This window comes from Echinops telfairi, unplaced genomic scaffold, assembly GCF_000313985.2.
Source record: "Echinops telfairi isolate 266 unplaced genomic scaffold, ASM31398v2 ScPeMD7_17;HRSCAF=63, whole genome shotgun sequence".
In the NCBI taxonomy this organism is placed as follows: domain Eukaryota; kingdom Metazoa; phylum Chordata; class Mammalia; order Afrosoricida; family Tenrecidae; genus Echinops; species Echinops telfairi.
In genome coordinates, this window is record NW_022103914.1 from 6210097 (window position 1) to 6220163 (window position 10067).

General features: G+C 39.7%; 1 pseudogene; it reads left to right on the forward strand.

Annotated features, from left to right (window-relative positions):
- Window positions 1–6095: 6095 nt before the first annotated feature.
- Window positions 6096–6678, forward strand: LOC101656523 (annotated as a pseudogene).
- Window positions 6679–10067: the final 3389 nt, after the last annotated feature.

The window sequence follows — 10067 nt, forward strand, 5'->3', positions numbered from 1 at the left end:
ATTCATTGTTTGCTCCCCAATTCCCCTCCCCTTCCCCCTTAAATGATTGCATCAGTTATTGTCTCTATGCATCCACCCCTTCTGTGTTTCTAAACTAGGAGACCTGACAGAAACAATAAAAAACAAAAACAACGAAACAGAGAGAAATAATAATATAAAGATTTTAAAAAAGAGTTAGAAAGAAAAGACTACCAGCAATATATATTTTTTAAGCCAGAGAGGAAATTTCTGTTGTGGAACAAGCAAGAGATATTTAAACCTAGAGCATATTCAAGTTGGGTCAAGAGGGATGTCATCTGACCAGGTATCCTGTTGTGGGTTCAAATAAATGACAGCCATTATAATGTTTTGAAATTTTAGAAGAGTCTTTATTCAGCTTGCTGGGCTACTGAGAAACTGAAAGTCTTTCCTTCAATAGCAGCAGAGATTGGAATTATCAGTGAGTTTATAGAGGCAAAAACTGAAAAGTATTTGGCTCATTTGTTAGGGACTTAAGCGGGCATGTGACAGAAGCAGAAAGCAAAATTAATTGATTAATTGAAACTTCAAAAAGAGCAAGTAAGCATTACAGTTTACATAGCAGGATTGATTATAACATCCTGGTTAACAAAATAAGAATAGCAAGATTAATCACAACGTTCAGATTACAACATCAAAAGGAACAATCTTAAAGAATGATCAAAAGGAACAATATTAAAGAAAAACAAGATTGCAATGTCCTGATTCCTGGTACATAGAGTACATTCTAAAATCAATCACTAGCAGGGCTTTCCGAGATGGGAGGAGGAAGCAGGCAGGTCATCTACCAGTCAACAAAATGAAGTTACTTTGGCCAGCTTGACCAGTTCCATCTACCATAATCGAGTTTACAAAGCTGTTCGAGTCCCTCACTCGTGGCCAGAGGGGATCCACTGGATGCTTAAGCTGACTAGAGACTCTACAAATAGAATTTGGGCTCCCACTGTCCTCAATAGCCGTCTACAAAATGGGTACTGATGCTTTTCCTTCATCATATTTGGATTTTGTTTTCATCATCTTTAGATCACACACACTGAAGTGCTTCTTTGATGTAGACTTAGTTGATATGCCTCAAGTAGGTGGCTGCTGATTTGAATACGAGCCTTTCAGCTCAAGACACTAGTCCAATTGATAGCCAGGCACCATATACGTTCTTCACTACCCTTTGCTGTAGCCCCCTTATCTTTAGTGATGTCTTCATAATGGCGGATATAGAGCAGGGCCATGTTATAAGAACTAACTGTTCTTGAATTGGAATGAGGCTAGAATGAAGTGGAAACTCAGAATCCATCTGCTTGTCCGCGGCTTATGAATGACTGTTTCACTTTGTCATTATTATCATTTTATGACAAACAAAAAACCACAAATAAAAAACCAAAATCAACCCCTCTTCCCCCCCAAAAAGAAAAACATTGTCAATAATCCCTTGGGGTATAAAGCACTTGCATTGATAACACCAATAATTTATCCAATGGCATAGATTTTAAGGTACTGTTGAAAGAGGAGTTTGTGCAAGTATAGTCCAGCTGCAAATGGCGATCCATGAGTTGTTAATTTGTGTATATTGAATTCTAAAAATGACTGAGCTCTGTTTACAATGAGCATAGGGGTTGGTGCTAGGAGAAAATGTCCTGTAACATTCCTTGCCTATCAAAGTAATATCTGTCATATTAATGCAAGGGGAGCATTGAGATAGTAAATATATAGTGGCTCTGGAACCCCTTTTGTTGGACACCTCCTAAGCCAGGGGTCCCACCCAAGGTCCAACAACTGCCATTTCCACAGTCTTGGGGTGGACATCATTTGCTTCCTTTTCCATCAGAGTCTTTCAGTCCTAAGTCCAAGGGCTACAGGTAGTTTTGAGGTCAAGCCCAGTTCATTCAGTCAGGCTTCCCTGGTGAGTCCTTCTAGTGTGGCCCTTGAGGGATGCCATGCTCCCTGTGAGGCCAGCATGAAGGTCATCATAGTGCTTGGTCCATGGCATGGTTCACCAAGGGTTGGGGAGAAACATTAAAAAATATCTACCCAATAACATAGAACTGGGGTTATTCTCCCCGTAGGGTCCCTACAGTTATTGTTTAGCATCCCTTCCTCATGTGAGGCTGCGCCTCCCCATTCTCCCACTATACCCACCAACAGAAATATAAGTGCCTCCTCTGAAAGGCAGATGCTCCCCTCGCCTGGCCTTACACCGTTTCCCCTGTAAGTTTCTCCTCTCACTCCGGCGGAGGGCCTGCTGATGATTTGTTGCAGCCTTGTCTCAGTGTGGTACGGCATCAAATGGAGAGGTTCGTTTTCTGCCTTCGTGAAGGAGTGGCCCCAACTGATGTGAGGTCTCCTTTTTCAAGGAGGCAGACCCTCTACCCCTTTGTTTGAAAATTGACCTCTCTACTATTGGTTTAATTGGTGTTTCTCCTTATAGTAATGGATTCATACAAGATCTGTCCTGTTGTGATTGACTAACTTCACTTGGTTTAATTGGTGTTTCTCCTTATAGTAATAGATCCATACAAGATCTGTCCTGTTGTGATTGACTAACTTCACTTGGCATAATGGTTTTCCAGGTCCTTCCATGTCATGTGGTGTTTCGTCACTGTGTTTTAGGACACATAGTATTCCACTGTGTGTGTGTGTCATAGTTTTTTTATTCATTCTTCCACTGTTGGGCCTTTGGGCTGCTTCCAGTTTCTTGCTATTGTGCTGTTATAAACATGGGAGAGGATACATCCACTTGTGTTTTTTTCTCTTATTTCTTTATGGCATTGGTGAATCACATGGGATTTCAATTCCCAGTTGCTTTAAGTATCACCATATCGTTTTCCATAGTGGTTATATGTATTTACAGGTCCACCAACAATATAAGTCCCGTTATCTCCACAACCTCTCCAACATTTTGTGTTTTCTTTATGATTGGACTAGCATTGTGGGTATAATTTCATTGTGGTTTTAATTTGCATCTCCCAGATGGTTAGTGATCGTGTGCATTTTTTCATGTGTTTATTAGCTATTTGTATTTCATTTTTGGTCAACTGTCTATTCATGTCTTTTGGCTACTTCTTAATTGGGTCATTTATTATTTTCTTCTTGAGCTATTGTAGAGTTCTATATATTCTGGTAATTAGACCATGTCCCAGTCATGTATTTTGTCTTCCTCTGTGTGTGCTTATTATACGTGGTAGTCTATGCAATAGGACCCTTTAGTTTGTGCCAGTTTTCCCATCGATGATCCTGATAGCTCTGAGGTTTACGTTTAGGTCTTTAATCCATCTTGAGTTTGTTTTGCACATGGGGAGATATATGTGTCTTGCTTCATTCTTCTGCATATGAAAATCCAGTTTTTCCAACACCATTTGTTGAAGAGACTGTCCTTGCCCCATTGAATATTTCTAGGTCCTTTGTCAAAGATTAGTTTTGGTTTTTTTAAAAGACCAGTTGCCTGTAGGCTGATGAATTTTTGTTTGGGTTTTCAGTTCTGATGAGTTTATGTTTGGGTTTTCAGTTATGATCCGTTGGTCTACGTGCCTCCTGTTACCTGTTACACCATCACCAGGCTGTTTTGATTAATCTGGCTACATAGTAGGTTTTTAGGTCAAGTAGTGCTAGGCTTCCTACTTGGTTTTACTTTTTAAGAAGTTCTTTGCTTATCCTGGGTCTTTTACCTACCCATATGAAATTGGTAATTGTTTTTGCATTTCCTTAAAGAATGGATTTGGGATTTGGATTGGGATTGGAGTATATCTGCAGGTTGTATTGACATTTTCACAATATTAAGTCTGCCTATCATGAGCATGGGATATTTTTCCATTTATATAAATCTTTTTCGATTTCTCAAAGTAATGTTCTATAGTTCTATTTATATAAATCTTTTGTTTCTTTCACTAGAGCTATCCTAAGTATTTCGTTAATTTGAGTGGATGATGTATTCCTAAGTACTTTTCCATTTCTTCTATCTTGTCGAATTTGTCTGAATACCATTTTTAATAGTTTTTTAATTATTTTCTTTGTTTTCTTTTTCAAATCATTTTATTGGGGACTTGTACAACTCTTATCACAATCCATCCATCCATCCATCAATTGTGTGTCAAGCACATTTGTACATTTGTTGCCCTCCTCATTCTCAAAACATTTACTTTCCACATGAGCCCTTGGAATCAGCTCCTCATTTTTCTCCTCCCTCCCCACTCCCACTTCCTGAATTATTATTATTTTTATTTCATTTGGATCTGTTGTATTGTCACTCTTTGTATCTCTTATTCTGGATATTTGAAATTTTACTTTTTCTTTCTTTGTTAAGTTTGAGAGTGACCTATTTTGTTAATCCTTCAAAAAACCAACTTCTTGTCTTGTTGATTTTTTCCATTTGGGGGGCTTGTTTTCCATTTCATTTATTTTTTGCTCTGATCCTTGTGATTTATTTTCTTCTTTTACTGGAGGGTTATGTTGTTGCCCTTGTTCCAGTTCTTGAAGGTGTTGATTTTGGATTTCTCCTCTTTTTTCATGTGTGTGTTGATTGCTATAAATTGGCCTCTGGTTACTGATTTTGCTGTGTCCTAAAGGTGTGTTTCATTCTTGTTTGTCTCAAAGAATTAAAAAAAATCCTCTATTATTTGCTTTATTACCCAATAACGGTTTAGTATTATGTTGTTCAATCTCTGTTACGGATTTTGTTTTCTTATCAATTCTGCCTCTTTATTCGTGCATTTAGTCCATTAACATTCAGTACGCTTATCTATATATATGCATTTGTTATTGTCATTTTGCTTTATATTTGTGTATGTTGTATGTGAATGTGTATATGTGTGGTGTTTAGTTTCTTTGTTCTTCCTGCATTACTTCATTACTTTGGATGTTGCTCTGTGTGTGTTGGAGTTTGTGAGAAGTTGTCTTGTATATTCACTTCAGTTTGTGAGTTGTTGATTTTTTGGCCACAGTACTTCACTGAAATTTTGTTTGTTTTAGTGGCAGTATTGTTTTTCTGAACTCCTTCTTGTATGGGAATACTTTTATTTCTCTGTCATATTCAAGTGGTATATATATTTTTCCAAGTGATATTTTTGCTGGGCACAAGATTCTAGGTCAACAGTATTTTTACTTCAGGAATCTATATATGTCACTCTGTATCCTTCTTGCCTTCTTGCCTGCATGGTTTCAGCTGAGAAAAATGAGATAACTCTAATGCCTGACCCTTTGTATGTAACTGCTCTTTTTCCCTCTGGCTGCTCTTATAATTTTTTTCCTTGTCATTGATGTTAGACATCTTGATTCAATATGCCAAGGAATTTTCCTTTTGGATCTCTCCTGATTGGGGTTATTTTGGCTTCCTGGACAGTTAGCTTTTCATCTTTTAGGCATTGAGGAAAGTTTACTCCAGTGATGAAGAGTTTGATGACATCAGTATTTTGTCAGCTGCATAAATAATTCATTTGTGGAAGTTCTAGATCACCTGGATTATCCTGGGGAATGAGGATGCTATTGCTAGTCTGAAAATTAAGGTGAATGATCTTATGATTCTTTGTTGTTGTCTATTTTAATCACTTTCTTAACTGCCTCCAAAATCTTATTCTTATCTTTAATGGTTGTTGAAACAGTGCAATGGAATAGTCCTTCCTAATATGATATTTACCAACTTTCCATTATCATAGGCCTTAGTGATCTTCATCTTCCTATCCATGTCTAGAGACTTCCTAGATTAGATTTGAATTAGAATTTTCAGAGGCATGACTTCTCTGGTTAGATATGTTGGGAGTATAAACAGTGGAAGTATTACAACTAGAGAATCTTGAACAATTCATCTTCAAATGAACAACTTATCCTTTTATAGAATGAAACGCCGAGTAAGACCACACTATAGGCCTGGTTGGAGGAGCCCTGTGGTACAGTGGGTTAAGTGTTGGGCTGTCAACCAAAGGGCTAATGGTTGGAACCTACCAGCTGCCACATTCCATGGAAGAAAGATGAGGCGGTTTGCTTCCTTAACGTTTATGATCTTGGGACAATTCAAACGCCGGTGGGTCAATGCACTGCGCTGCAATTGCTGTCCATTCTTCCCAGTTCCTGTCTCTGCCAGCACTGAGTGAATGGCCTCCCAGGACCTTGACCCAGTCACAGCCAGTGTCGTAGCCCCCCCAAAAGGGGTGAAGCCCAGCAGAGGTGCCACCTGGGGTTCTGGGGGCAAGAGGCTACAACAGGAGCTGATGACTCTCATGATGTCTGGTGACAAAGGAATCTCTGCCTTCCCGGAATCTGGCAACCTTTCCAAGTGGGTAGGGTCTTTCCATGGAGCATCTGGCACCATCTGTGAAGACCTGGTGTACAAGTTCTACCTGGAGTTCCCCAGTGGCTGCCCTTAGAATGCACCCACAGCGAAGTTCCTCACCCCCGCTACCACTACAACATGGACACTCAGAGTAACATGTGCCTGGACATCCTTAAGGATAAGTGGTCCACGCTGTATGATGTCAGGACTATCCCCTCTCCATCCAGAACCTGCTGGGAGAGCCCAACATCAACAGCCCTTTGAACACACATGTTCCCAAACCTGGAACGAACCCACAGCCCTTAAGAAAAACCTGCAGGAATCCTACTCAAAGCAAGTCTCCAGCCAAGAGTCCTGAACCACTCTGTCCTTGGGTTGTCTTCTCTTCCATAGACATCTGTCCTTCCTCCCCTTGATTTCTGTGTAGAACTCTGTATCCTAAGCTGACCACAGCAAAACAAAAACACATTTTTGTTTTGTTTTTGGTGCCGAACCCCGGTTTTGTTTGTTTTTGAAATTAAGTCTCTATTTGCACCCTTGTGATGAACATATTAAAGAAATAACATTTTCAGTTTGTTTTAAAAATAGATTATGATCTTAGAAACCTTAGAATACAGTTCTCTTTTATCCTCCAAGCCAAACTAACTGCAGTCAAGTCAGTACTGACTTACGGTGACTCTAAAGGACAGGTAGAACTGCCCCTGTGAGGTCTGTAAATATTTGTGGGATTTGAAAGCATCATTTTTCTTCTGAGGAGCTGCTGGTGATTTAAAGCTGCTGAACTCAAGGTTAGCAATCCAGCATGCGACCACTATGCCACTTTTATCTTGTCCTACAGGGTCAGTCGTAACTGGATGCCTGTGGATTTGGGGTTTATGCCATGATTTACACTGTTTTAATAATAAAGCTGGAGTTATAATGGCTGCCAAGCATGTGCACATTAAATTGTCACGAGTTGTTAAGAGTTGAACATTGCCTAAATTTTTATTATTGAAGATTCTTGACACTGACTTAATTGGATAGCGGGCCATAATCTGCTATCTGGCAGTGCTTTGAACACTAAACAATAAAATTGAAGTCTGGGAGCAAACACCTGAGAATGCTAGTGTCAGAAAATTATATGCTGAAAGATTATATCGAGTATATATTATTGGTAATACTATATTACCCACCCCCAACATGGAAGCTGTATGTGAAGTTTGTTGAATATGAATATGTGAATATGAATAATGTGAATATGTCCCACATTGTGTGCTGCTTACCACATTTTATCTGCTCATTCGTCTATCGATGGGCATAGAGGTTGTTTCTACAGATATTTTACAGCCCTCGCTTCAAAAAAAGTCAGGGAGCAAAGAAAAGGGAGGAAAATGGATGGCAAATGGAAACACTTAGTAAATAGACTAATGGAGCCTGCAAACCGCAGCCTGCATTGCCCTGAGACCTGAAGAACTAGCTGGCACCAGGATCCCACTGCCAACTTCTCTGAGAGGGGTCACATTAGAGGGTTCTGGATAGAGCGGGCGAAAAATGTGGAACCAAACTAAAAAGTAGAAACAAGACCAATCTTACCGCTTGGATAGAAACTGACAGAATTCCTGACAGAAGTCCCTTAGTCGCCCTTCAGACCTAGAAGTCAATTTTCACCCAAACCAGATAGAGGTCTATATGGTGAACGGAAGAAAGAGAATTCTACTCCCGTAATGTGCCACAGTCTTAGAGACTCATGGGGGCGGTTCTAACCTGTCCAACAGGGTTGCTCTGAGTTGGCATGAACTTGAGTTTGGTTTGGTTTTATGGTGAACAATTATTACACTAGGGAGGTATGCACTACTTCGATTTTAAATCCGAAGGCCAGCATTTACCTAAGGACAAAGTTTAGAAAACAGGATGAAGTAAGAAAGAGCAATAATGGCAATGGGAAATACAGGGATAAGTGATATTACATTGTGGAGATAGCAATTAATGATATGACAAAATGTGTCTGAATTGTTGAATGGAAAACTAGTTTGCCTTGTAAAATTTCACCCAATTTATATTAAACACTTCTAAAAATGAAAAAGAGGCTGGGTGAACTTGGGGGGAAAAATGCTCATCTGTTGGTAAGTGGGAGTCTCAGCAGGTATGGTGTGGAGATATTGTCTCAAGACCCCAGAAAGAGGACATTTGTGGTGTTGAACATCTGGGTAGTTTCCAACTTTGTAGTAATGCAAATAAATCTGCTTCGGGCATATTTATCAAAGTGTATGTGGATGCATGTGTTATGGATTAAATGATGCTCTCCCCCCTCCCAAATATGTGTTATAACCTCTAGGCCTGTGGATATGATTCCATTTGTGAATATGTTGCCTTTGTTATGCTATGAGTTATGTAGGGTTTATCTCGAGTCAATCTCTTTCAAGTTATAAAAAAAGATTAAACAACAGCACAGAAGGAGATATGGGGTGAGAGAGATGCCAAGATTCATGGAGCTCTCCAAGGAATCAGGAAGCAGGCGCTGAGGAGCCAAGGACACTCATTCCTCCAGGGCTGCCGAGAGAGAGCCTGCTTCTAGACCACAGCCTGCACTCTGAAGTCAACCCCAAGCCTCCCAAACCGAGAAAATAAATGTCTGTGTCTTATCATGAGCCATGCACATATGTTATTTCTCTCATAGCTGCACTAGATAACTAAGTCAACGTGCTTGCATTTTTCTTGGACAAAATGCCTGTTAAGTAAGTGAACATCATGGTTACCTTGTGAATGTGTGTTTAACTTTGTAGGAAGTGTTTGAATTGTTTTTACAAATGTGTCTCAGCCTGTAGTTTGCCTTTTCATTTTCTTAATGGAACAACATTTTCTAATTGTGATCGTGTCCAATTTATGAGTTTTTTGCCTTTTTATGTTCATGTTATCTGGTCCTATAGAAGAAACATTTTCATAAGTTAGGTGAGGTTACAAAGGTTTTCTTCTAGAATTGTAGAGCATTGGTTTTTGTTTAAGCTCTGGTGTTAGGCTGGGTTGACTAGAGACACTCCTATATATATGAAGAAGAGTTTTATATCAAGGAGTAATTATTTATTAAGAAAACACCCCAGCCCAGTCCATCTGAAGGCCATAAATCCAATATTAGTCCACAAGTATCTCTTAAGACTCGCACAGCCACATGCAGTGACTAGACTGCAGGAAGATTGTGGGCTGGTAGGTGCAAAGTCACATGGATCCAAGTGGAAGCATGGCAGGGCTCTCGCAGCTCTCAGGGTCAGCCAGCAGGAAGGTGAAGGCAGAGAGAGAGAAGGGGGTTCCCAGGACCCTCCTACAAGAAGGCCATACCCACGGAGGTACCATCAGGCTGATTGACAGGTTGGATACCCCTGCTACACTTTTGTGTGTGTGTGTGTTTATAATATTTACTTATTCATTCAATAAAATTCATCATACTTTTCATGAAATACTACATTTTTATTCCCTTGCGTTTGTTACTTCCCTTTTTTAGTTAAAAGATCATTTTATTGGGGGCTCTTACAACTCTTATTACAATCCATACACTAATTGTATCAGGCATATTTTTACATATGTTGACATCATTCTTTTCTAGACATTTACTTTCTATTGAGCCCTTGGTATCAGCTCTTCTCTCCCCCCCACCCTTCTGACCCCTTGATAAAGTATGAATTATTATTTTCATATCTTATTCCGACTGATGTCTCCCTTCCCCCATGGTTTCTGTTGTTCATCCTCCTGGAGGGGTGGTGGTCATTATGTGTCAATCATTGCGATCGGTTCTCCCTTCCCCCATCCTCTCCCCACCTTC